The sequence below is a fragment of the Coloeus monedula genome (assembly GCF_965178545.1).
Source record: "Coloeus monedula genome assembly, chromosome: 8".
Taxonomy (NCBI): Eukaryota; Metazoa; Chordata; class Aves; order Passeriformes; family Corvidae; genus Coloeus; species Coloeus monedula.
In genome coordinates, this window is record NC_138788.1 from 8770444 (window position 1) to 8798116 (window position 27673).

The 27673-nt window shown below is 38.7% G+C and overlaps 1 protein-coding gene across 1 annotated transcript in view; it reads right to left on the reverse strand.

Moving 5' to 3' along the window:
• Positions 1-27673, reverse strand: part of GRID1 (glutamate ionotropic receptor delta type subunit 1) — a gene marked incomplete at both ends in the record, with an annotated part of 491898 nt that overhangs the window by 187460 nt on the left and 276765 nt on the right. The window lies entirely within an intron of this gene.

The following is a 27673-nucleotide window of genomic DNA, read 5'->3' on the forward strand; positions in this document are numbered from 1 at the left end:
GGGATTGGTTTATGCCTTTTGACTGTGCTTGCCCTGGTGGGCCCTTGCTCCCTCATTGCTCCCTGCAGCATTAACCCACCTCATCGTGGGGAGCTCCCCGAGGAATGCCACACCAGCCATTTCCCAAAACATTTTAACAGGAAAGTTTCACTTCAAAGACAGCCAGTGCAATGACAGCAGCTGTGATGGATTACAGTCAGACCTACATTGTGCCTGAAATACTCATGCCTCCACATGAGGGAAGAGCAGAAGGAGAGTACATAAAGATGTGCTAATCCTTTTCCCCCTTATTCCTGAGTGATCCCAAATATTGGCTTCCCTGGTAACATCCCAGAGCCTCTGCAGAAATATGTCTCCACTGACCTGAAGGCAGGTTCTCTGAAACATCACTTCAGTGACTGATGGAGGACACAGGGCAGGAGAAAATGCAAGAAACATCATTTGCTACATCAGAGCAAGGTGCGGTAAAGCTGCTTTATTGTACTGACACAATACAAAGGAGTTTGTGGCAGTAATTGGAAAGAGTATTTAAAAGTCTGACTGTCAGGCATTGTGGGAGAAACAATTAGCAATGTGGTTTTAAAATGCACCAGAGACTGTTTTGAGTGAACCTCAAAAGAAAAGAAATCCTTTAAAGTTTCAAAATATTTGGATCCCAGGTGAGTTCATCCCAACTTTTTTTCTTTTGCAACAGCTTTATCCCTTTTTTTTTTGAAGTGGATTCTGTCCTCCTTCCCATCCTCGTTCTAACTAGACCTAATTACCAAAATCATTCTGAAAACTTTTGTTCTCCCAATTACGATTCTTCCCTGACTGATTTTTTTTCCTCAATGATGACTGTCTGCACCATCAAAAGAAGCTATTCCTAAAGTTATGTCTCATGACATCAGTAACGGAGAATAACTTACCATCAGTATTGTATTTAACCCTACACAAATACAACTGTATGCATCATTTCTCTCTAGTTATTGTTTAATACTGCCACTTGATCTTAACAAATAAGCCTATAGTAGTTAATAAGAGAAACTGAAAACATTGCTTCCAGAAATGAGTACCATATAATAGGGAATACCTTCCATTATACTCTTATTGCTCAAAATGACATTTTTCGATTCTGCAAACATCTTCTATTCTTTGCAATCTCCCAAAGAAGTGGTGCTGTACCCCTTTCTACACACACCATTTCTGTTGCACTTGTTCACATCTGTTTCATAAGATTTGCTCCGTTGACTTCTGAGGTTTGGTGAAAGTGAGAAATGGTGTATTTACCCTTTTTAATTAAAAAATATTTGGACCCACAGATCTAAAGATTCATTTTTGTTTCAGATCCACATTTTCTCCTTGCAAAAGCGTGTCCATAAACACACACTTGTTCTATTATTAGGGAAATCAGGGGAAAATGCCACTGCTAATTTACAAGCAGAGCAGCAGCATCATCCACAATTAGGAACCCAACCCAAGACGGGCAACCTTTGCTTTGGTTGAAAGCAATTGGGATACAACATCACGTAATTATACACTAAGAAGCTACAGCTTACCAGTGTGAAAAGCCCAGCAAGATGTTAGGAGCAGTAGCACCCTTCCACAACAAGTACCAAAACCAGCTATCAAGGAAGCTGGACCAGGGAACATGGCTCACACACAGGGACATGCACAGTGTACTTCATGAGTACATTAAAATAACCTTTTTCTATTTACATAATAACTTACATAAGAGGCAAATGTCAGGAAGTCACTTAAAACTCAAATATGTCTGTTTCTGAGCAGCTTAACTGACATGTTGTTGCTATTCCCGGAGTCTGAATTCCTGGAAACCAAGAGGTTGACACAAATGAACAGTTTACATTTTTAAGCCAATGTAATTGGATTCATCTGAGATAAAGATTTTGATTAATTGTATTTGGTGCTCTACTTAGAGGAAGTGCATTATGTTACCGTAGCCTCAGCCCCGGATTGATTTGTTCATTTATTCTAAAAGGCAAATATTATCTTTTTAAGTGATACATTGGTTTGGCTTTAACTTCGGAAGCAAAGGGCCAGGTCTAGCAACACTACTATGTTGGAAGACATGTTGGAAAGTAGCAACTGTGATGTTTCTGCTTCTACCTCAAATCTGGCTAAAACAGGTCAACAAGTTCAAATTTCTAGACTGATAAGTCCCACATGCTTTCATTATATAGTCTTGCTCCCTTTTGATTGTTTAGCATCTTAGAAAGTGTGTGTGTGTTCATGTGGGCAGGGAGGGGATACTGTTTAAAACAACAAATAGAAGTGTGGAATTACCTTAGATGAAAACATTTTATTTTGGGCAAAACACAGCTATTTATTTGGACAGAATTTTTTTTTTTTTTTAATAAATTTTTAAAAGATTCTTTGATTTAATTTGAAGTGACTCTGTATCTGACTTTCAGGCTACAGATCAAGAATTCCCCTGTGAGATGGTCAACTCTGTATTGAACTTGAAATAAAGCTGCAAACAACTAGGGTTTAGGCGAGGTTTGGCATTTTTAAAAATCTACTAATGAGAAATTTCAGCAAGAATAAGAAAATAGAGCAGTATGCTTTGGCTATGTTATCCTCTTCAACAATTACAAGCAGAGTCTTTGTAAAGTAAGAAGGGTCTGAGTTTCTTTCTCCATCAATGTTTATTTCAATGGCATCCAGAGTTTTTCACACCTGTCACTTTGGATATTCAGTTTTGCTATCCGCTTCAAGATGGGTGTTTTGGGTAAGGAAGAGCATAAGGCAAAGCCAGGAAGAGAAGCAAAGATAAACAGCAATGAAGCAGTTGTCCTCCTCAATAGGTAACAGCTTTCTGACAAATAAGGTGTCAGCCCATGCTCATACAGTTCATGTTGAGATTCATTTACCTGACAAATTACTCCCCCAAATTTCTAGCTTCATTATTTCCTTAGATAATTATGCCTGCATTTTTTATTTCTGGAGTGATTTGTGATGGTAGCAAGCATCTGGCATCGTGTTATACACAACTTTCTCTCCAATTAATGTGAGGAAACAAATGTCATTTTAGGGATGTTTTGTTTTCTGTAAAGGTTATGCCCCAGGTAAGCTTCAAGTATAAATGTAAACACAGACACACTTTTTCACGCACTCAAATCCAGTCCAGTGAATGCAAAATCAGTTGCATAACAGAGTATGTGTAACCTTTTCACCCCTCTATGATTATTATAAACATGGCATGAGCTCTTCAGAAAGAGCAGTAGGAAAAGGTTCTTCAGGGAGACTTGCTTTCAGTAAAAGCCAACAGGTACTAAGCCCTGAGGGCCTCCCTACATGCCAGGGTATTGCTCTGGAAGCATTTATTGACTTTTCAGTGCATCTGGTTTTTTGTCTTTTCTTCTCCTCACTAATTTCAGTCCTCTGGTAGAGCTCTTATCCCACTCCTGGTTCCCAAACTGAGGATGGAAAACCTTAAAATGTCTATGGAGATATTTATTATGCACAGAGATAATTCTGTCCTAGAACTAGCTGTGAATCTGCTGGAGGGTATCAAATTCAGGTATATCATCACTGCAGATACTCTCTGCACCCAGGTAAAGGTGTCTAAACTAACTGAGCCAGTTGAAGAAAAGTAGCAGGAATGTCTTTGAATCCTTCAGATTTTCAAATCCTTTGTTTCAGATCTCGTGTTCACCTTACAACTACATGGACTAAGCAGGTAGTTTGGCCAAATTTCTCTTGACAGTTCACAGTTGCAATGAGCCCCTTCTTCATCTCTTGGAATGGTATTTTAGAGGCAGCTTCTCCTTCCTCTACATTTTTTCTCAGTTTTGAAAGTGTCCACCTTTCATTTACCTTTTTTTGTGGGGGCGGTGGGATGTTTGTTTCAGCTTATTGTTCAGACCTGAACGTGAATATTTTCTCATTGTGTTTAAAATTGCTTCATGCCACCACTAATCTATTTCTACTGCTGTTTCCCAAAATAAAAATGTCATCTGTGTAGACCACATGCACTCTGTGACTTTATCAAGTACTTGTACACTAACTGTATCTCACAAAGAAAGATAAAAACAATTCCAGACAATCAAGGAAATCAGTGTTTCTTTGGGGGTCTTACCTATTTCCTAATAGGTACACTGGTTGTTGTATCACCCCCTGGATATCCACTGGATATCCGTCCCCTGAGCTTGCTTGGCAACAGGACCACTACCCTGAGCTGATTATTTTTCAGGTGTCAACTTTGAAATTGACAAAAAATATCCCAAAAGTTTGAGGACACAGGAGTAGAGAGCTTTACCTTGGATGTGAACTTCTCTTTATGAAGACATTAGCCCTTTTGGGCACCTCAGCTATGCCAGGCCATGCAATATTGAAGCTACCTCCCCTGCTCCTCTCTGTACTTCAGCCTGCACCGGTGGACACAAGGACCAGCCCAGGTACAACTGGTTGCTGCAGCACCACAGGACACCGTGACAGCCCCTCTCTGGAACAGGAGCATTTACAAAGGTAAGATTAACAAATCATTCCTCTGACATAAGAATTCATATTCTCTAGAGCTTTTGTATTCCAGACCTTCACACAAATGAACAATTGCTGAAGAGAGAAGCCTGAAAAAAACCAAATTTGAATTAACGTTCTAGAAGTGTTAGTGCTAGGGCTGAAGGGTTTCTGACTGCAATTTAGCCAATGTATCTGTGTCTGAAGTCTTAACATTTGTAGGAAATGGCACATAGGAACTCACACATAATCTACCAGACATGCCAGTGCAGCAGGTCTCCTTTCAGTCCCAGTTGAATACAGCTTCCTGACAGTACCCGAGTTCTCCCTGGTGAAGTTCCATCCAAATAAATATCCAAATTCAGTGTGTAAGGGTTCTCTACAGACTAATTCCTCATTAAAGTACTACCTGAGCAGTGGAGCCAGTCAGTTTCCACATCACTGCTTGTGATTGACGTGGCTGTGGCATCAAAACAATTTTACTGCACCACCATAACTTCAACTCAACATAAGAGGAAGAAAATCATCTGTAAAGATGAAAGGTACACTTTAAAGAAATATGTAATTTAAAAACTGAGGATCACAAATTGGCCACTGAAAAAAAATATCTTGACCTAAACTCAGCTGTAAGCCAACTTTTGCAGTGATGGGCACTATGCATACAAGCTTGCAAATACCAGTAAACTCAACTGCACCCCAGCTTGAAGGAACTGAAGGGAGGTTTTAAGTGAACTCGACAGCTGTTCATCCAGTGTCTTGTTCCTGACAGACTCAATCGGGTACGGTCTGAGCTCCTAAAGATGCCTAGATCTAAAGCTATGATGTTTATTTTCAGCTTTCCAAAATACATGAGTGTTGCAAGATAGGGCTGTCAACCTCGAAATATAACAGGGGATTCATACCCTGTTGTCCACTGTCTGGTTTCTGCTTTTCTGCTTACAGATCCATGATATAAATTAAATGCCACGAAACTGCTTATTATCTTTTTGTTTTCCATTCAGACTCTCTGGATGTGTTATTTGCAGCTAATTTTATTTCCCCCACTACTGTCTGAAATGATGGGAGGCAATTACAGGTACATTTACTAAAACTAGGTATCCTTTTCAATTATACTCACCCTGAGCTTTGAAAGTTGGCAGTTTGGTCTTTATTATGGGAAAATAATTTTTACAAGGAGATATTGAAATGGAATGAGTATTTGAGGGAGAGGAGGGAGGGTTTTTTCTGCTTGTGGCTACCTCATTATGTGGCTGAAATTGCAACTATTTGTAATGCTGTCTTTGTACAACACACAGCACCAGTGTCAGCATTGTTCAACGTGCTTCGACACAGATTTATTACCCAGAAAACTTTAATAGTGGTAAATGTTTAATTTATGGCTTCATTTAAAAATATTAATCTAATAGGAAGGCAGATGGATGGAAACTAGTTTCCATTTCCTCTTGCAGGGCACTATGCAATGTTGTGAACGTTGCTGTCTTCAGCCAGGAATATTGGTCTACTGAGGTCAATACAAAATGCAAATTTACTTCAGCGATACAAAAATCAATTCTTAAAATCTGTGATGTCCCCAAACCTTTCAAGACAGTTTATTAATGTCAGTTGATGAAGCCCCATAAAGCTGCTGCTTCTTGTAAAGAAGAGACTAAAGCAAGGTGGAAGAGTCAAGAGTTCACTCTTGAAGGAAGAAAGAAATGCAAATATGTTCAGCTTTCTTGTGTGGTTGTTTTTATAAGACAAATGACCACATGCAAAAGTACAACATAAAATTCAATAGAAACATAATGACCTTAAATGGGATTTTGTCCATCTTTTAACAATCGAATTTTTTCCACCCATGAAGAAGCATCAAGGGTCACACCTGACACAGCTACCACTGAACATCAAAGGCAGTCTCTCAAAAGCTCAGTGTACATCAAACAAATAATTGATGTAAAAAGCGAGGACTGACTCATCATATTTTGTTGGAGTAAAGGGCATTCAGCTGAATCCCTGGAGAAATTTCACATTGCAAAAACTCAACTATATTCATTATTCTCCCCATTTACTCATTTCAGTCTCTCAACAAACTCCGTGACAGCATAAGCCTTTCAATAAACCCAAAAGTGAACATAAACAAGTGAGTGAGTTTCCGTAATGAAGACGCCCACACATCCATTGCATGGTAAGACAGTGCCCTGTTCACAGTTAACTATCACAGAAGTCCCTATGCCTGTGCAGAGCCTACAGGAAAGGATGGTATTAAACTACTGCTGTGCTCCCCTATTTCAATCTTAAATTTCAATCTTAAATGATCTGAAGTGACTGAGGTATTTAACATTTTTTAGGTCTGTAACTCCTGCATGTATGTTTTGCTTCCCTTGCAACAGGAAAACGTAGAATTCCATTGACAAGAGTGCCGTAGGAACCAGGTAGTTTTTTAGAGGATGGTTGTAAAGGAGATGATTATTCTGTTATCAGCATCAAAAAGAGGACTTAAAAGAGTACACACTGGTGCCTGCAGAATACTGTCTCAGTAGCAGCTTTCATGATCCGTCAGGAAAAGAAACATACCCACTGAAAGCCATGGAAACCACTTCTAGGAAAGAGTCAACAAATCCTTTTTGTCAAGTCCTTGAAGTCTGCCAAGAGCTCTAAGATAATCAGCAAAGGTTTCTTTGACCAGGCAAGGCAATCTAGGAGTTATTGCTTTGGGCTGAGATGAAACAGTCGAGAGCTAATTCTGTGACTGCCACTGGTCTAGTGAACAGTCCTGGGCAACTCAGTGTGCTCTCCTCTATTCCCCCTATTCCATGAAAATTAAAGCCAATTGTGACAGTTTGAGAAACACGCCTGTGTCTGCCCATGAGTTTCTGTGGTTTTAAAACAGCATTTATCCTCATAACCTTCCAGACAAAATAAAACTTCAGTTCTGGAGCAGAAACATATCGCCAAGGGGAAAAAAGCTTAGAGAACTAGAACATGGTCATTGTTAGGCTGCTGACAGCAAACATTCCTCCAAAAGAAGGCATAATCAAGAAGGAAGCATTGATCATGATCACCTAAATTATCAGCATACAGATACATATATATATAAAATATATATGTATTTATATATATATATATAATATATTCTGTAATATTTTTATCTTTTATCCGCCCATCCCCCCAAAAAACCAAACTTGGCTGAGCATTTTGCAGGCCCAGTTAAAACCAGTGCTGACAACTTGGCCACCACCTGCACCCCAGACAGCCCATTTATAAGTAGCTGAACTAAAACCCAGCTGTGCTGTGTCAGTGCTACAAACCCAGATTCAAAATGCCTTGATAAGACTCACAACACAACAACTGCATTTTGTGTACTGCATTCTCCCCTATATCTGTGCAGAGAGATTTACAGTTTTTCATGAGACTTGGGATGCAACAAAAGCCCAAGTGGTCCTTTTTCACACTGTTCTGGGCAGAGCCTGCAACTGAAATACAGAAATATCAATAAGGAGGTTTACAGCCTGAAAAATAATGTGTCTTTTTGTTTCACTGCTGCTGTGGATGAACTCCTAAACAATACCCCTTACTGACAGAGAGCCCCATTGTTGTGTCCCCACAATAAATTAACCCATCGCAGTACTTCAGTGACTGATCAGTCCCTTTACAACCACATTTATTCTACAAAAAGCTAAAATAAGGAATAAGCTGGTACATTTGGAAGGGCTCTAGACACTGGATACCATCAGTGTGATATATCTTCAGAAGAATTTCTCACAGAAGTAACCAGGGGAATAGAAGAAAGCACTTAACTCCCTTTAACTACTACAGGATATACTCATACCTCTCTACCTCATCTTTACTACAGCACAGCACTTAGAAATAGCCCAATAGAATAAATATTTTGTCCATTATTTAGACAGAGGACAGCTATATGGAAGCTCTTCTTTTCCTTGCAGCCAGTCCTACTTTAGTCATGTAAAAACACTCTACAGTCCAGCGAGTTAAACATTGGCAGACAAGCAGCTATAGCTGAAACACAGCTGGGAGCAGCCAGATCCCAATCCTGCAATGTGTTTATCTGCAAAAAGTGAGAAAGTTATCACCCACTGCTGGCTTCATTGTTCTCATTTCAAAAGTTGGATGGAGAGAACAGGATATCATGAGGAAGTAGATGGGGGGGGGGGGGGGGGGAAGAACCAAAAAACCCCACATTTCTTAATTTTAGGCATTGGTTATGAGAAGGAATGGCAATAAGAACAAATTCTCTAAATGCCTCACTAGTGTAGGGAGGTGTATTTTAATATAATCAAATTATTGCCCTAATTTCAAAAAATAAATTTGTTCTTTATCACTTCATGTTAATTTGGTCAAGTATTACTCCCAATTTAAAGCTGAATTTAAAACATTCGTGGTTTTCTTCTAAAACCTTCAAATGAATATGTTTTCCTCAAAGCCTGCTAATAGCAATCGAAGGAGTCTCCCGCTATACTCCCTTTGTTCTCCTTTTTTTCTTCACAAGGGTTTTGCTAGCCTAATTAACTCACATCATGCCATTTTACAAAAACTATATGCCTCAAAAGCATCAGCAACCAAAAGAATTATAACCACAAAGAACCAACCTACACAGAAGGACCACCGTGAAAAGGTTAGTAAAGACAAAGCAGGGATTAAAGCAGGAATGCCCCACAGTTTACTCATGGCAGAAGGTTGAGCTCTATGATAAGGATATTTACCTTTGCAACATTACAAAAGAGCTACACACTGTGAACCTCTCCATCCTAAGAACTGTCTTTTAAAGAACCATGCAAAGCTGAATGAAAGCTAAGACTAATTCTGGGAAATATGCTTGCGTCCTATAAATCAATGAAAAAGTTATTTTGAGGTTGACCAGGTAACCAATGAGCAAGGTGGGACACTATTTTCGAAAAGAGTTTTGTTAATTTTCTTAGAGGGGGATAACAACCTGCAGCTCCATTCATCAAAAAAAGTTGGCATTTCGAAATCTTCCCACAGATACCAGAATCCCAAAGGTCAAGCCCTTTTTTTACCCATCAGCCTCTTTGCCTTTCCTCATCTTGAGTTAGTCACAAGCTTTTAAAAGTCATAGCTGAGCACAAATGAACAGGAACATGTGATGTAGTCTTCACAAAGCATGTAGTGAGATCTATTCGAAATTACAGATAAACTCATTTAAATTTTCACAGCTGAACATGCCCTTATTCAGTATTTGGCAGAAAACTGCTGAAATCCATTCTATATCCACATCAGTAACTTGTGCTGGGGTTTTATTCTTCACTTTCTGAATCCACTTGTTCCCAAATCCCAGACAACTTTGACCCTGCAGGTTGACATCACCTTTAAAATTTCTAAATTTTTTGTGTCCAAAAACTTGACTGAGGTCTTTCTGCCAGGTGTCACCTGGTCCATCAGGATCAGGCAGCTAAGATCATACACCCATACACTTTTAACAGATCCTTTCTTACCCCTAGGGGCTTTACATCTTGGGTCACAAATTAGAATTTATTGCTACGGGAGTCTGTGGAGGCAAACATTTCCAATAGGCTCAAATTAATAAATAAAAGGCTAATAAATAAATAAATATTAAAAGAGTATCTTTGCCTTTTCTCTTTAATATTTCCAATCCAACAGATGGATGTTGAGGAGACGCTGAACAGTAGAGGATGGCCAGGCTTGCCTATTGTCCCCTAACATCTCCTCCTGCCACCATCACAGACAGAATGCCAGAAATGTTGGTATGATCCAATAGGGAAGTGTTTATTATTATTGTTATTTCTCTGAAAACACATTTTTGAGCTCAGTCATGCATTTTATCCCAATTTGATCACCAGCTCTAGTTTTCCTTCTCAGTTTTAGTCTCCAAAATACCTTCATTTTATTGTTCTGTCTTATCTTGATATAAGCCATTTTACTTCTTCCATGTAAAGATCATGTTTGCTACTAAAGTCTTCTGCCTGACTTTGTCCAGCCTGTGACAAACTCTGTGCAGGACTGCAGCTAAAAGACAACTGAAGGAAGAATAACTTAGGATTTGGAGCTACTTCATTGCAGTCAGATAGCAAGAAGCAAGCTTTAAACCAAGCATGATTCCATGGGTTTAAAAACCAGATGAAATGTCTAAATATCATACAAAGTACTACACAGGCAAAGTCAGAACTGCACCTGAAGTACACAAGTCAACATTCAGTGCACGAAGCAGCCCAGCACCTTGCTATTCAAGAGAGGAATATTCCTTCTATAGACAGACTGGTTTGAATGCAGCCTTTTGTGACAGACCCAGACACACACACGACACCAAGGAACCAGGTAACAATAACAGAAAATTAAGCCATCATCCTATTCTCTACTTGACTATTTAGTAAGGTCTGGTGAACTCCTGGGAAGAGGCCGGAGCCTATTTCTGAATTCAAGCTTGAAAACCTACGCAAGGCAAAGAGAATATTTCTACACCCTCATCTAGAAGATACTTTTGTCTAATAAATATATTCATGGCTAGAACGCACCCACGTCCTTGTATGATGATGTAAGAGCTCACTCTCAGTCAATTTAAACACAAGGAACAAAGACTGCAGTATAATTACCACATATGTATGCCTAAAGTGGTAATATATCAGTGTATTTGCTAATCCTTACCTATTTTCTTCTCAAGAATCTAAAGTCTGTGTGGTTAGGGCTCTTCTCAATGCATTTTTTTTATTTAGTAAAAAATATGTGGAAAAATACACATTATTTAAGTACAGGATATCCTACAGAATGTTTACTACATGCAGGATGTATATTTAATATGCATATACTACATTTAAGAATATAATACATTTTAAAGTATTATTTCATATACATATATCATAGTTTATGCATATATGAAAAGTAGTGCTCAAATATCTGTAAGAAAATGATGAATGATATCCAGATGCATTAAGCACATTATTACTTCAGATAAATAACCCTTAAATTATTCTGATTTATTATTCAATTTTACTAGAAAGCATATTTACAAAAATAAGATAACGTTTTAAGACAAGAAACTGGATATAAATCATTAACCAGAGAGCTACACTTTTCTCACTCTGAAACTATTGAACTAGAAGTATTAATGATGGCTTAGAACTGTAACTGATGGTAAATTCTGAAACTCATCATTACAAAGTAAAAAAAAAAAAAAAAAAAGAGCAATATGGTGTAGAAGCTCATTTACACACTAAGATTTAATATTTGTACCCAATTACTCCTGTACAACTGAAACCCTTAACGAAACCTCCCCCGACACTGCCAACTTTAGGCTGCTTAGGGCACAAAGAAATTGTATCTCATGTTTTTTTCTTATAGGTTCAAAACCACTTTAAAAAGAAGGTGATGATCCCTATTTAACAGATGGGAACAGAAGAAACAGAAGCAAGTTAAATTAATTTCCTGAAGTTAGACCTTCTGCCACAGGCTGGGACAGAAAGCTCTGTTCCTGTGTCAGCAACCGACCAGAAAACTTCTGGTGTGCAGATTAATTGTATGGTCTCCTTTTAAATAGAGGTGCAAAGACCAGCCCGTGCTCATGGTTGTCCCTTAGGAATATGTTTGATCTTCAATACATTTTAAGGAGCAGGTCAGTATCATTAAGTGAATTCTTACTAAGTGGAAATTAAGGCACACAGCACAGTGATGGCCTGCCGAGGTCCAGAGTCAGCCAGCGAGCGAGCCTGGAGAGCTGGAAACTGAAATCAAGGCAGCTCAGTCCAGCCAAGCACCAAACAGCTCAGCTCAGGAACACTTACCAAGGGCCCACAGTGCTGAAGTAAAACTCCAGATCGATTATGTACTCCCTGCTCAAAATCTGGGGTTTTTTTCTTAAGTACTGATTTATTTTTCAAGTCTTCATATTTAAGAAACAGAAATATTTCTTCCCCCACCCAAAAAAAAACATATAAAAAGGTGGGATCTCTATGTAACCAGATAGAGAATTCACAAAAAAGTCCTAAACTGCAAATGAAGCGTAAGTTTTAAATATCTGAAACCCATGTACTACCATTGTACTATCTATTACAATGTAATACATTATTCATCTTAATTGCAAGTATCTAATTTCCAATGTAATGCCAATATTCCCATAAGCATGAAATATCCTTCCCTTGATTACAGATTTTAAAATATATATTTTATTGGGTTAACTGATGTCTACTCATCAATAACTCATTCAAATGTGCTGAATAACCTTGCTCTTCCACACTTCTGTTTAGGTCTAACTGGCAGATAATATGGAAAGGAAGATCAATGATGGACAGAAGTGAACTGTTCCATACCACAAGTTGCCCATGTCTTTAATCATCACTGTTGTCAAAGACAATGTAACTAAGAAAATCTTTAATCATTATTAGTAAACTTGATGAGTATAGAAAAAAACTAAATTGTAACAGGCAGGATTTGAATGATGGCAACTATCAGTCATTAATGTTTCAAACTGAAAGGCATTTTCCATGTATCATATATTACACCAAATTAAATACGTGTCAGCCAGTCAAATAAAGGACATTGATTCATTGATAGAAGCCCCAAAGACAAATAGTACATCTGAATGAGTCCATCAGTCTTTACAGAGTTATTTAAAACAGAGTCACAGTATTTAATGAAAGGTTGAATTTGTCTTTGGCTGGTTAATGCGTGCTGTTCCCAGTTGAAACTAGATGAGAGTTTAATAAAGTTATGTGAGGTCATATCTGTGCTACAACACTTTCCATTTGGTAATTTCCATCCAGTAATATTCTTCTGCACTGTTGCCCACTCTTCTTCATCACCTTATGATTAGATAAGTTGCAGACATACTTTACCCTCCCTTTCTTCCATTTCTTGGTACATTTCAAAAAGAAATGTCTCTTCTAGAGCTCACCAATGGGGTCAGTTTGCAGAACACCACAAACAAAGCCACAGTACTTCTATATTAAGTGAAAGATCTTGAATTCCAAGTGAGAGGGATTCTGAAAAGCCAAGGAAAAGTAGTAGGAAGAATTTAAATGATTCAATTGTATTCAGCAAGATGATTAATAAAAGAAGATGTAATAGAAATACTGTGAGCAACAAAGAATCTAGAGACAGCAGCCTTTGTTTTGTTTGCCTCACAGCACAGTAATAGAACATTTTTCTCACATGACATTAAGTAAACTGAAATTTTATTACAGAAATCATCAAGATCAAGAATTTAATGAGCTTTTAAAAAAATAGCTGACACTAAATCAGACATAAAATATGTGTAGAATTTAAAAATTAATTATAATAAATATTCTGGAACTGATTGCAAACTAAATGTTGCACGTCCTCTCTCAAAGAGTATCAGTAGCTTCAGAACAGGGATTTACCTGCTCCACAGTTCTCCTGATTTCCTTCTGCCCATGTAGAGCCAGGCACCAGCAAAGCTTGATTTCATTTCATTTCCCAGCTCGATACATCTCTGGGATGTGGTGTGGCCAGGCCGTGGCTACGCTGCAAGGTCTTCAGAGCACTCATTGCCAATTCACCCATCCCAGGACATCTGAGGCCACCAGGAAGGAAGGACTGAGATCACAATGATTCATTTCTTGGGTCTCAGCAATTGCTTTATGCACTCCAGGGAATGCAGGGGTAATTTCAGACATATGAGCAGCCTGCCACATTGACCATCTCTCAGGAGGTAATTACTTTTGGTCAATATCAACTTATTTGCTGCAGTCTGGCAAGTGTTTGCCTAAAACCAGCACACTGATATAAAGTGATTACCTTATTTGCACATTGTTGGGGAAGGAACACTGTCCCCACTACATCACTGCTGGGAATTCGCTTTCTGAGGAAACTGAGTGTACCAGCAAGGAAGTCTGGGAGCATGAGAAGAAAAAAGAGGAGGATTTTCAAGGCCTCTAATTTGAACTCCATTTTTAGGAATGAAAACATAGCCCTGGGAAATGAATACAGTCTGGCCTGGCAAAAGGTACAGAGTCTGTCTCAGATTTGAGGTAATGTAAATGTCAACATACAGACCTGAGGCCAGAGGAGCAGAATTTCCTGTGGCCTGATAGAAACAGAAACTCCAAAGTCTTTAAATGTCCAGGGTCTGGGGGACAAAGGGAACCCAATTCTGTGTTACAGTTACAGTAATTTTTTATTTCTACCAGTTGTGACAAAAAACTCCAAGCTTTCAGTATGTGACACAAGGGTAAGAGATGTTACAGCAATTCCCTGAGCCTGCAGTGAGCACAGAAGAGTAAAGTGGCACTGGGAATTCCCCTGGGCCCTTTCTGAACATGCATTTTTAGAACTGTCTTGGTTTGAGACAAATTTGAAGGAACGTCCAAAATGAACATCCCTCTGTTAGAAGGCAAATATCAGCAGCCCCTTCCCCACCAGGTTCGAAAAGAAATTCCTTGGAGGAAAGTGAAAAAAACTATTTATTTAACAAGCAAAGTGCATGCAGGCACGGGAAAAAAAAAAAAAAAAGTTAAATAATGAAACCTCTCACTGTGGAGAAGACCTGGGAAGATTTTCAAAGTCCTTTCTGTGGGTGTGGCTCTCTCCTCTCCAGAGCTGGGGTTCGGTGTGGGCCCCTCCCGACCACGATGTAGGGCCTCCTGGTAATGTTCTGGTGTTGCTGAACAGTCCAGAAGAGAAGAAGAAGAAGCCAAAGTCCCAGGAAACTCCTTGCTTCAGCTACAAACAAGAAGCTAACTAAAAACCAAAGAGTTTTAACTCTGTCTCTCTCCCTAGAGAGATGGAGAGTCTCTCCCGAGAAAAGGAGCTGAGAGCTGGGAAAAAAGCAGGAAGGTGCTTTCCTCAGCTCCACAGCAGCAGAACACAGGGCAATGTGTGTCCTTGAGCAAAAAACCGCTCGGCTCTTTCTTCTTCCCTTTCTCTCGGACCCAGCTTAAAGACACAGAAAGGCACAGGAGTCATGTCTGGCATAGAGCAGGCGACAGGGAATACAGTATCATACAGTCACCCCAGGACAAGAACCTACAGCCCTGGATGCATTGGTATCAGCACAGGAAAACTTGATCACAGAAATTAGGAGCATTACTTAAGGACATGCTCTGCTCCAAAACAAGTGCTGGGAGTTCATCCATTCACACCCTCATAACCATTACTTTTCTTCTACCCACGACAGAAAAATCTTTGTGATGTAGCTCTGCTGTGTGAGGTCCTAGAGTCATCTCATCTAAATTTTCCCTCCTCTGAGATTTCCTTGAGTTTTTTTTCCAATGGCACTTATCCCTGATTGACAAACAGAGTTGATTTTAAGTGTCATGGAGTCAGATTTAACCAATTTTCTAATTGATATATGACCTAAGCTTTTGCTATAAAGCACTAAAAAACAACTCATCACAACAAGGTAAACTGCACCAATGGAATTATAGTGTTCTGCTTTATTAATAGAGGGCTCCATTTCACCTAATTTCTCTCACACAATAACCACATGGCTTAGCATCACAAAACAAACCCATTGCTAAGCTGGCTTAAGTCAACAATCCAGCTCCTTAATTTCTTTGGATCAAAAAAAAACCCACAAACCAGTGCAAAGCCTGTGACATTCGCTGACAAAGAGATAAAGCAACTGAATTGCACTTTATTGTTGAAAGAACATGAAATAATGATAGCCCTACTAAAAATCAAGTGATAGAAAGGCCTAAAAGAATGTTCCAAACTGCATGTGTGTGAGACAGCTCCATCTGTAAATGACCCTGCATCCAAGTACTCCTTATTGATCTGCTTCTCCCGGGACCCGGCCGAGCTTTGTGGGCAGGCAGGACAACTAATGGGTCATGGAACAAGTTGAAATAACAAGCCATAAAGTTAAATCAGAGATTAGTTCAGTTTAGTAGAACCTAGCTATCAACTTTCTCTTTAGGAAAAAACACTGTGGTAAAACACTGAATTAAGACAGCAAAATAACATCTGTCCAATGACTTCGGCACTCTCTGCACACATTCTGTAGGTAGCTCAATAAAGATATGACAATTTTGTGTTGCTTGCTTGGTTTCTTTGACATCTAAAGGCAGAAAGTGTGATCTCATCCTAAGTATGACTTAAATCATTCATAAATTAATATCAACTTAAATTCTTATTATCAATTTTCTCTAGGAGAGGCATCCCATTAAGTAGAGCTCCTAGCATTTTTCAATCATCTCATTTTCTCAAAAGGAGCATTTTCATGGCTAAAACTGGTTTTGATCCTATAAATAAGAATCATCAAACCAATTTTGAGATCCAGTCAGACAAAGCAAGCATGGAAGTTCCTGCTACACTTTTGTTAATGTATTATTCCAAACCAGCTATTGAGAACTGCAGAGTGTGAAAAATAAGGATGAACACTGGGATCACTTCAGGGAGGATATAATTGTAGACCAAACAAGGTAAAGCAGAACCCAAATTTCAGAGGAAAATAAAATACTGCCCTTACCAAAACTCATACATTTTATTGGACAGAGCATTTTATTGGCTGCAATTACTGATTTCTCCATCAAACCCCTAAATTAAAGATTTTCTTATAGTCTTTCTTATAGTCTATGCATATAGATTCATACTTATACTATTTAACTACAATCAAAGTCAATATGCATTACTTTTATTGTATCTAGGAATAGCAAATACACAAAACTACAAGTTCAGTTCTATACAAACTTGTATATAAAACTTACGTGCAGATTTGAAGAAACTCATTTGTAACCTTAGCAGCATAGCTAATGAACCAGATTTCTATTAGTAGTATTTTTAATAGCCTGTATCATACTTCATTTGCTAATCTTGAAGGGAATTTACTATTTACTGGCAGAACTAGCAGCTAACTCCAACCCTTCTCACTGAATTACATTTAAAATTCACTATTTGCTTATAAATATTTAAATTAAATACAAACAGGATTCTAGCAAGGCAAACCAAAAAGACTCCCAAAAAACAAATACAAGTCCCTGCATGCTCTATCCAAACTTATCATTTGCACTCCATCATAAGTTTGCCTTCTCAATGCCATAGAGCTACATAATAGAAATATAGATAAAATAGAAGACCAACAGTTCAAGCAATAGTCTAATTATGAGAAGAAGAAGATTCAAGAGGTTTGTTGAACCCCTTCCCTCCGTGACACACTTGTTCTTAAACATCAGTGGATGTCTCCAAATATTCATCTCTCTCTATTCGTGTTAATGTCTTCGACACAAAACAAGTAGCCCTCAATTTTCAGACTCTGCAGTTTCAGATTTCTATTGATCCCTGAGGGCTTAAGGGTAAAATTCATCCTTGTTTAGACAGCCTCCACTTAATCCTGCTGACCTACTCAAGAAATGAGATATAATGGTAATATAACATTATGAATCTGCAGATGGCATTTCCCTTAATTCTATCAAAATTCTGTGACTCTGCAACCCCTCTTGATGCTCTTCAGCCTGTTATGAACTTATTTTTTAAGCACTGTCAAGAGCCCTCAGCAGCACATTCTGAAATCTCATCTTTACTCCATACTTTGTCTTTTGCTACTATCCCCTGAAGTCTGATTTTGTCTTTGATGCATAGTCAATTTTTTCCAAATATTTTCTCCCAAATGATTTAGAAGACTTTCAAGGGAATAAGAGAAAAAAATCAGCTCCTTTCTTGCTCTCAGAAAAAAATCTGCTCGTTTTGAAGAAAAATGCAATACAGAAGCAGAAGGCTGTTCACAGAGATGTCTGAAGTCTCCTTTGACTAGACATTCCTCCAATTTGAAAAGGAAAAGACAGATGGCCCTCACCTGTGCCTGTAGAGCTCTTATTTTGGCATCAAATAACAGGGCTGCCCTCAGAAAGGAGACCAATAGAGAGCACTTCAAAAGCCTAGAACAGAACAGGTGCAAAGTGGCAATTTCCACTTTTCACAGATCCACTGAGAAATTCACTGCCATTTTACACCTTGTTCAGCCTAACTGTGGTCATTGACACCAGGAGCCTGGTGACACACCCCGGTGGAACTAAAAAGACTGAGTGGGGACACAGGGCAAAAGGGAAGTATCCATTTTATCACAAGGTCTGGAAACCTCTCAAACCAAGAACATTTCGAGTGTTGGAACAGAGAAGTTTTACAGAGAGCACCAAGAGGAACACAAGGTCAAACTCAAATGAGGGGACTGGCACCAAAACTCTGGCTACCTTTGCTGCCAGAATTCTAGATGAATAGGCTCTACTTTAACCTTTCCAGAAGTTGTACTGCCAATAAACAGCAGCAGGAAATGCACAAACCCAGCCATTTTGATACAGTTCCCTTGTGCATTACAGAATTTCATGTACTCTTGTTAAGAGCAACAAAAAGACCTGGAGGGAGTTTGCATGGGATTTTCCTCAATAACAATTTGACATTCTTTAGGAGATTCAGCTGATGAGCGGAAATTCCCTACTCGAATGAGGGCATGACACACGCGGCACTCCGCTACTCCATTCTCTCTTGCTCTTGTCTCACATGCAGAGGATGCTCGTCTGCCCAGCTTTTTAAAAGACAAACCCCATTCTTGTGCAGAACCAAGGGAGAATAGTACAACACTGAGGGACAACGTGCACACCAACAAATAGGCAGGTTCAGGAAAAGGGCAGTGCTTCAGAATCATTAATTTGCTTCCTAACATTAACACACTGTATGGAAATTGGTCATTCTTGATAACTGAAGAATTTGTTGATTAACAAAAAAGGCTTTCAAAGTTTTCTCAAACACTCATTATATAGATAATTCAAACCCAGGACACTGACACAAATATCTGACTCACCCAGTCATCTAAACTATCCCATCTATCTAGCTTGCCTCATTCTCTTTACTTTGCCCTCTGATTTCTTAGGAACATCACCGGATTTTATCCTCACACTTTTCCTGTGATAGGAGAAAGTTATCCCTGAAATATTCATATAATTATGAATTTGCAGTAGATATACTGCAAACAGATTCTCCATATCCGAAGTCTTGTTCTAGAAGATCAGCAACTGCTTTAGGACTGCTTATATTAACAAGTAAATAATGAGCATTAGCAAAAGCAGTGGCACACATGCTCTGATTTCCCATGCTACACTGTCCTTATTATAACAATTGAAACATTGCTGTATTCTTATTCTTTAAACTTCATTTAGTCTTCTTAAGAACTTGAGTACCAAAGTACTTTTCTAGCTCACAGTTTTTTATTCTGGGTTTGGTGGGTTGTTTTTTTCTTATTACAAGTCTCCATTGCTAGGTCTCCTGATCCTTTCACAACTGAGTGATAAACAATGAAATCCAGAGCCCTTGGAAAGTTGCTGCATCTTGGCTGGAACCCTTTGCTGAAGTAATGGTGATTCCAATAAACAAACAGTCATGCATTTGCAAATCAATACCAGAGTGGGAAATTGAGAGGTGCCATTATGCTCTAGAACCATCGGTCTCTTGATTTAACTGTTTGCCCACAGCCACTGAGGGTGTTCACAGCACCAGCGCTGTGGTAAAACACAGTTCACTGCGTTTACTTTTAATTACAGCAGCCAGCATGAAAGCTTCAGTGGTTTAGCAAGGTCTTGTGGGTTTTTGTGGTTTTGGAGAGGTTTCTTTGTAATAATTTTTTGGTCAAAGTGACAAGAATTTACTTGAACTTTATACATAAGCAAAGCTCCTGGACACAGCATAACTGGGTCATTACCTCTCTGTAAAGATTTATATATACTCTTAATTCTAATTTTAGATTAGCAATTGCAACAATGCAAACATAAAGTGCCTATGTAGATCATTTTAACATCAGCAGCACTATTATTTACGGTAAGGATCTCTGAAACTCTTTTATTTATCACAAGTAGTGAGTTAAATTTATCATAAAGGGAAACTTTGGAAAGCAGAGTGAAATAAAAGGAACAAGAGAAAGACATAAATTCTCTGGCTAGAAAAGCTGAATTTCATTTTTCAAAGTAGCAAAACCAGACTAGAGATAAGGATTACGCACACCATGTTGTGGCCACGTCAATGTGACTGCTACTCCCCTGACATATGAGGCAGCTGCTATCAGCAACACAAGGGCCAGTACAGCCAGGTTGATATAAACACATTCATAGATTTCCTACTTAAATGACTATAGAACTCAGCACCCCCTTTTACCTTCTCAGTAACTCCTAATTCCATATAGCCAGCTGGGCCTTTCTGCTGCAGGTGCTGGGAGGACCGGCCTCGAAATGCCAAAATTGACTGTTCAGCCTCAGGTTATTCACAAATTTGTTGATGCTTTGACACTGCCACTGAGTCATTTCATTCAGGATTGCCTTCCTTATCACCTGGGACTGCAGCATTCCACAAATTTCATGTGGAAATCACAAATAGCTGTTTCTGCTCAAGTCACCATTAAACTATGGAGAGTTTTGGGACCAAAGCCTGGCTGACGTTATCGCTCACACTGAAGCATTCCTCACATTCCCTAAGAGACCTCTGAGCTTTGCCAGGATACAGCTTTTTCCTGCTCACTCATATTAAGGATTTGACCTTTTTTTAATTTTACTTTTTGTGTCTTCATCATTCACAGAAAACTCAGGGCCAATGAGCCTCAGTGAGGTAGTTTTTCCACGCTGTTTCTGTTCCATTTGGTCAGCGTTGCAAGTCCCCTGCATGAATAATGCTGAATTCCAAAAGGCTTTTAAAGACACAGTTCTTCACCCAGTTTATGCTGCAAGGTGCCAACACTATTTGCAAATATCAGTAGAGCACATCAGAAATGCGAATGTTCTTAATGAGCTGAAACAGAAAAACCCAGAACAGCTCACACTCTCTGGTTCATTTCTGCTCCAATATCTTTATTCTCCTTTTCAGCTGCACTGAACACAAACATTTACTCTCTGTTCTTCCATATTTCCAGACACACAAATTCCTTCTTAAGTTACTGACCTGGACATGGTATAATCTGCAAGTTGTGTGTGTGTCTGCATATATAAAATACATACAGTACATACATATTTTTATACTTATGTATCTATTACATAAGTACATATATTTTACTCAAACATGCTCAGCATTAACATAATAGCTATTAATTGGCTCTGTTAAGTAATTAATTATTAATTAATTTTATGGGGTTTTAGGGTTCTCCTTTTATTACCATTTTGTCTCCTTGGTATTATTTTTTAACACTTCTGCATGCCACAGATTTTTCAAATTGGACATTTCCACTGCTTATTTGCCCTGGATGCTATAACCACCTTATTTACACAGGGGCACTTCCAGTGTTAGGGTGCTTCCTGTTCATGGGAGCCATCAGGGATGACTCTGTCTTGAACTGCACACTTTTATTAAGAATTCATGACTGTATCCCAGCTGAAATGCTCTATTTGCTAGGTGGTTCTTACTCTCAATCAAGGTGCATTCAGAACTGACATTGATTTTTAAAATACCTTGTATGCTGGTACAGTTTAGCAAATGAACACTGTGGTGTAATAGGTTTTGTTTGGAGGGCTTTTTAATGTGTTGCTGTATATCCCAAAATATTCTCTTTAATAATTTTATGGAAAAACTTTTTAGGGAAATTATAACATTTTCAAGTCAATATACTTCCATTAAACACACAAAGTCATTGTCATACATCAAGGCTTAAGTTTTTCCCCTTTACAGTATTATCTAAAAATAATTTTAATGTGATTTTTTCCTTTGGAAAGCTGGAAGCAAAATATGAATTATATATCAAGATCAATCACTCAAGGTGCTTTCCTAAAGAGTGTCCTTGGAACCCAGTTGCTATTGCACACACATTAATAAAGTGCAAAGCTTTTAAATCTGATTGCTTCAAGTTAAATGGATGGGTCAGTGCCAAACAAATTGATCTCTTTCACAGTGCATAGTCTATAGCAAACTGTAAGTCCCTAAAAATGAAAACACTCAATTCAATAAATAAAACAGAGATTTTTAAAGCTCCCTGATCACCTCTTAAAATGCTCTATAGGCCTGTATGTGCAAGCTGTGTTGTTTACCTGAAACTAAAGCCAACACACACTATTCAAAGAGAGTTTTAATATTTGACACAGCACGTAGGGGTTAAAGGCTGCATGTCTGACAAAAGGATCACTGGAGTGACAGGACAATCAGTTCTGCCAAATGAAACAACCAGGGGCCAATGGTGGCAAAGACATACCTGGCAGTATCAAATGAAAGGATGACCTTTTGGGCAAGTTCTTGGTTTGGCATTTAGAACTTCAATCTCTGTTTCAGGTGAACTCAGTAAATTGCCTACTTTCTCTGTAACCCCATGCCCCAGCTGGTAAAAAAGGGACTACTGACCCTCTACCTCCATATTTAATGTTCTGTAACTATAATCATTAGGTACCTGTCTCAATAGAAAGAGATAAGCCTTGGAAATTGATCTCTGAATAAAAGCTGTGAAAACATATCTTAACAAAACCCTGAACAAAACCAGTGAACAAAAACAATAGCAAAACCAGCAAATCATGTACAGAAGCCTGATTATATTTCTTTCTCTGCAATTTTCAGCATGAAGACTTATCCAGTAAAAAAGTATTACTAAAAACTAAAACTATCAGAAATCATCCTTAGGACACAAAGTCCTTCCCCACAAAGGATACTGTCAGAGCCGCTTTTATTCTTTTAGCCCTCACACTGCAAAGGAAATGCTCTAAGACCTGAAAAACTCTTTTCTCTCTCAAGAAATTCTGCACATAAAAGAACAACCAGCAACAAAACATGTAATGTCCACTGTCTACCAATATACAGCTCTGACTGCAGGACAGCACACAAAGCAGCTGCACATCTGATGAGAACTGCAAAGACAAACAGAGCTGATTCCTGATTTGTCACACTGGAGCTCACACAGTGCCCACCCAAAAACGGTGATGTAAACCCCAGCCCACACAAAGTGTTCCCACTGCCTGTCTCTCCATTCCACATGTACAATGCCTTCCAGCCTTTGGAACCTTTGAAGACATCTTCCACACAGCTGCCCTCATAAGAAGATCTCACAACATACCTTTAAAGTAGTTTCTTCTCACCCTGTTTCTCTTCCCTGAGACCAGAAAGTGTTTTAGACCTGTCCTTTCTCACTCTTTTCTAGTCTCTAAACTTATCACCCCGTTTTTCCTCTCCCTTCCACCTGAGGACCCTTTAACACATGGCTCGCTTGACTAAAACTGTTCCTACTGACATTCACTTTTTTAGCCACACTCCAAAATTGTTACTGTCTCCCGTTGGACTTGCCAAATGTTTTTAATAAAACTGATCACATTCCTTCTTGATAAACCTCCTCTTCCCAGTAGCTCATTCCTGGCTTTCCTCCTATGACACTCCAGCACAGTCTCTCCAGGGGATACTTTCTGTGAAATTCTTCAAGCTCCCAAGGAGGGTCCCACAATCATTCACACTGTAATCTTCTTTCTTTACATTAACTCCATCCAGCAAGCAAACTAGCACAAAAAATCCACTGTCATTCATATGCTGATGAGTCTTGATCTACTTCCCTGTGAGGCATTTTTCATATTCTGGTCAGTCTAAATTACTAGGGAGGATCTTGCTTTCAAGATATCCTCACTAGCTTCATGTGGATAAAGAGATTTCTCAACCCTCTCCCTAAAGGGGAAGAAAATCCTTTTTCTCAGTCAAAATGGATAGCCAGAACATCAGACCTGCCAATGTGGACTATAACACAAAAGTCATCTTTGACTCTCACTTCTCATCCAGGATAAGCCCAAAAATCTCAGGGATTCTTTAGAGATAATCTTTCTAATAAACAGGTCTTTTTACCCATCTGTAATGCAGAAATTCCGTTCCCAGCTCCGATGATATTACGTATTGATTACTTCCAAGTTCATCTTTCTGACCTTAAGAATCACAAGCTCCTCTCATATCTCAGTGAAACTTCTGGTGCAAAGAGGATCTCTAACCTCTTTCTTTGATCATTTCACCCAACTCTTCATATTGCTTCAACAGCTCCCTTGTTACCTGTCACATCGAAGATATGCTAAAGATCTTCACTTCCAATATCGCACAATTTTAATTCCAATCTTTCAGGTTATCTCTAATTCACCATGAAGATTCTGGCCTTGGTGTCAACATCCTTCACCTACCCTTATTTATGAAAACATTTCCACAAATATTTTAAAATCCTTATTTTACTTTAGTTTAGTTCAGTTTAATTTCTTTTGTTTTCAAAATGATCATTTCTAAGATCCTGGAATGAAGACACTATTTGTGCTGCAGAACAACATTCATCATCAATCCCTTTTACTCCCCAGATGTCCCTATCTGCCATTTCTTGCACACTGCAAATTCTTTAGGGACACAAATTCATACAGCACTCAGTAAAACAACATCCCAACCCATAACAAGCCACTTGAGTACAACAGGCATAAGCACACCAGTTACAACAGCACCAGGAAAAATAATTGTTAGCACAGGACTGCACTCCCTTTTCCAAACAACTCTTAAACCCTTGCTAGTTTGCAGTATTTGCCACCCTCCAAGGTACCGAGGTAAATGAAGTGACACCTGGCACTATTTCTCTGGCACGGAACACTCTTTGCCTCAGGAAAAGACAAATCTCCTTGCACAGTTTCCACACTGTCTCAAGTTATAAGCTTAATTTAATCAGATCTAACCACTTGTCCTTGATGAACAAGGCTCCCAAACATTTCTCCCCCTGCATTTGCAGAGAGCTCCCTCGACCCTCTATTTTGGATTTTTTTGGAACTCTACCCTTTGAACTGTGAAGGAACAGCATAACATTCAGTGTTGTCTCCTACTCCAACAAGGCCCACCCTCATACCTACACTGGGGGCTGCCTGCCTGGCACAGAACCAGAAGAGAAACACAGCACCAGTCCTACGATGCCTTCCTTGGGATTAATCTTAAACCCACATAAATCTCACCTGAGCTCTTCTCTCATACACAGACAGCACTAAACTGTGTGCTGCCAGCAATTAGTAAAGGCTTAAATAGATTTTTTAATTAGTTTGAAACTAAAAATAAGTCTTGGGTAAATATAATTTTATTTCACCTGCTAAAAATTGCTAAAAACCTCCTGTGAAAAGATGCCAAGCAGGTGCAAATTATTATCAGCAATTATTACTCATCCCTTCTAAGGCTAATGGCCTTCTTCTGTGACTTCTGGGACAACAAATGAATCAGTGATTTCCTCAATCCAGCACACCCGGTCTAGAAGTGCATTGTAGGGGAGCGATGATTGTGCAGAGTCCTGTACTCCAAGTCAGCCCCCGTGCTCAGAAACATGAACAAAGTCAGCATGTACCTCTGGTGTGTGCATGCTGCTGCTGCAAGTTCAAAATTTCAATATTGAATAATTACACTATGTATGTTCCAGTCCTCAAAGCCAAGCTTCCCGAGAAGAGTCAGCTGAACAATGAAAAAGTATAACTGGGAGATGGCAATAGCTTTTTTATGGCCATTACTTTTTCTGATTTTTGTAAGGCAAACATATTTTCTCATGTACCTGTGCTGCTTCTGCCAGTGCCTTACAATAGGCAAACACTGGTATAGTGATGAAATGCAACTGCAGGAGCCTATTTTAAAATTAATCATCCATAATTAATTAGTAATATCTCCTTTCTGGTAGGTTATACCTAAATTGAAGAAAATTATCCTTGCTGAGAATGATGAAATCATCTAAAGATTTGCAGTATTTCAGAGAAATATTTTGCATATATTTATGTATTATAATGACCACAGGTATGTCAGAGTATTCAATTCCACTTTGCACTATGCTAAAAATTCATATACATATGAACCTTATCTTTAAATTGCACAGTATTCAAGGGGTCACCTGAAGTGAAATAATTTGGAAAACAGATCCATGAAGGAATAGGTGGAGGTGGGGTTAGTTTTTGATACCCTTATTCTTTTAATGCCCACTATATTTGTCCTGTCTCAGCTCTTACAAGAGCCAGCACTGAGTGCTTTAAAGGCAGTACTAAAGGAAATGGATTGTCTGTGGCCCAGTACAACACTTGTGTGCTTCCAGATCATTACTAGATCCTGTTCCTTCAAAAAAACCCCAAACATAAATGCAGCCTCTCCTGACAGCTAGAATCTTCCCTATCTTGAGGTTAAATCTCTTCAGAGTTGTAGATCAGTACATGAAAAATAATTTTTAAAAAAAGTCAAAAAAATTGGTTTGTTAAAAGAATTAGTGAAGCTCACAACACAAATGAATGTTAATTTAAGATATTTTAATAAATTTTTCAGCTAGATGTTTGGCACAGTTTCCTTTGGACTTGACACCCTTATGTATGGACAGCAGCAAAATTTTGCAATCAGTCACGTTTTAGCAACTGAACGCCCACAATGAAACAAGGACCCAAAAGTGCACTTAGGATGAAGCATTTGGAGCAGGAGGAATGCCTGGTTCCTGTACATACAGATTTAATGACATTTAAAAATACATGATCCTCTATGTATACGTGCCCAGTCATCAGATTCAGAACATGAGCTGAGAAATCAGGTTCCTTCAGACCAGACATCATTGCTGACACCAAGAGACTTGGTAAAACTGCCAGTAAAGCGTATTTAGACTCAAAAGGGCTTTGTGTACCTCTAGCCCCTGTATCCAATTTCCATATATTTCTTCTCAACTGACCCATAAAGCCTCACAAAACTGTTATCAGTCATTGTTAGAGACATACAAAACTGGATGCAAGCCTCCTGTCTCTCATGATTGCAACATTCAGGTTGAAAATCTCGTGTAACATTCTAGTGGAGTTAAAAAAAAAAGTAATTTAAAATCATTATCACTTCTACCTGCAGCAGTAAAAGGAATGCCATTGAAATGAAGCTATGTAAGCAATTCGTAGTCATTTGTTCAACAAGTTTTTCTCTCTCTTCACAGTGTCTACAAATCCATGTAATTGAGCATTCCAAACACATTTGATTGGTATCCCTTTGTGAGTAACCCCATCCCTTGGATTAGTCATAGTGAAGCAAAATGTAGGAGGGTTTGTGTTTTGGGAGGTTCTTTGGCCCAGTGGAAAAAAACTTGCTTCAAAGCCAATTTATCCCAAAATGGAAGGGCTTTGTTTTCACTTAAGTTTTAGCAATTCAGTGAGGTTTGCTTGGGCTTTAATTATAATTATTATTCTCTTTAAGCACAAAGAGTCTTAGCATATTGAAAATGTCAACAATAGCAGACAAGATTCTAGCTCTAAGGAAGAAATAGAATACAAGAGGAGGATTTAGAAAAAAATAAGGCGGGCATAATTTAACTTGAACTACTGAAAGAAGAATGTATTATTTCTACAGTTCTGTTACCAGC